We start from the raw sequence: 1640 nt of genomic DNA, 5'->3' as shown, positions 1-1640 counted from the left end.
AACGCTGTAAAAACGGTAAAAATTGTGATGTGACATGAGCAGGTCTAAATTTATTACAACAATCAACACTTTTCATTTAATTTTTATTTTCATTAGTTTCATTTTTTTTTTTTCTTTAATTGTTTAACTGTTAAACTGTTTCCCGAACCATAGTAATGTGATGAAATGTCAAGTGAGGCATGGGATGTGAATCACCTGGAGCAAAGCGAATGGACCGATTTGTTTTCAGGGGCAGACAGAACTACTTTTCACAGTCAGAGCTGGCTAGATTACTTACAAATTGTAGTCTGTTACTGATTACAGATTACATGATGAAATCTGTAGTTAGTAACGTAATCTAGATTACTCATGTTAGATCATGTAATTTTTAGATTACTTTTAGATTACTTTTATCAAACTTGTTTTAAACCTATCATTAAATGAGAATATAAGAAAATATATTCAATTTTTTTTATATCAATGTCATAAAATGCATTAAACATTACATTACACCAGGTTGCAAGAACTGCAGTGGGTTTGTGAGTTGATAAAAAGCTAATAATTAATTAAATCATAAAAATGTCAAATAAAACTAACTTTCAATGAGACCCAGGTTCACTGAGCTCATTGTCCTTGAAGTATGCTGAGGGGTTAACTTGTCTCCTTGGTCACACAGCAGGGGGAGTCTCTTTCTGGGTGAGATTTTAAAGAGTGAAGCATTTGGATGGAATAATTGAGCGTTTATGCTCTGGTTTCGTACTTTGTAGACGGCCCATATCCTGCATCATCACTCAGGCATGTACTGTTTATGGGGAGCACTGGACATTCCCAGTGGGCAGGAGAGGAAAAATTGAATCTGTGTCTGCTGTCCAGGATATGTGAAACTAAAAGCTATGAATGAATGGAGCGTGGGTCATGTCATCTGGACCTTTCGATTTCACTCTATCATTAAAACTAATAAAACTAACACTAAAAATATACATTTACTTATTTTAATTTATTATAACATTTTATTTGTTGGTTTTGATTGCTTCTATTGTCCACATTTGTAAGTCGCTTTGGATAAAAGTGTCTGCTAAATGACTAAATGTAAATGTAAATGTAATGTGACCATTAACCAACATCAAAGAACTGTAATCAGAGATGGGTAGTAACTAGTAACTGATTACATGTAATCTGGATTATGTAATCAGATTCCAAAAATAAAGTTCTTGTAATTAGAGTATGTTACATTTTAAAATTACTGGCAATGTATAACTTTGAAACACAGTCGTCATCATATTCAGTGACCCTAACATTTCAATTTCAATAATCTAAGAACACATTCGCTTGTTTACAGTAACATGGTCACACCTCCATCATTTGAACCACATTGGTTTAATAAAATTGGACTGTCCTTAATAATGCTCAGGTAGTGTGATTCAAAATCGCAATTAATGTCACATTATTATAGTTTGTTTTCACAAACAAAAGAAAGCGGTATTTTTTTTTAAATCACTTTAAGAAGTATTTGTTGTACATTTCTCTGACATGCTGCTGTTACGATATGAGAATTACTTATTTTGTTCCCTGCCTTTGCTTGATGTTTTATTCACATGCACACTTTGATGCACATGCAAACTTTTCAAAAGCGCAGCTGCTTTTCGACATGCTTATATATA

This window comes from Sinocyclocheilus anshuiensis, unplaced genomic scaffold (assembly GCF_001515605.1).
Source record: "Sinocyclocheilus anshuiensis isolate Anshui unplaced genomic scaffold, SAMN03320099.WGS_v1.1 scaffold1146, whole genome shotgun sequence".
Taxonomy (NCBI): domain Eukaryota; kingdom Metazoa; phylum Chordata; class Actinopteri; order Cypriniformes; family Cyprinidae; genus Sinocyclocheilus; species Sinocyclocheilus anshuiensis.
Note: the sequence above shows the minus strand (reverse complement) of the source record.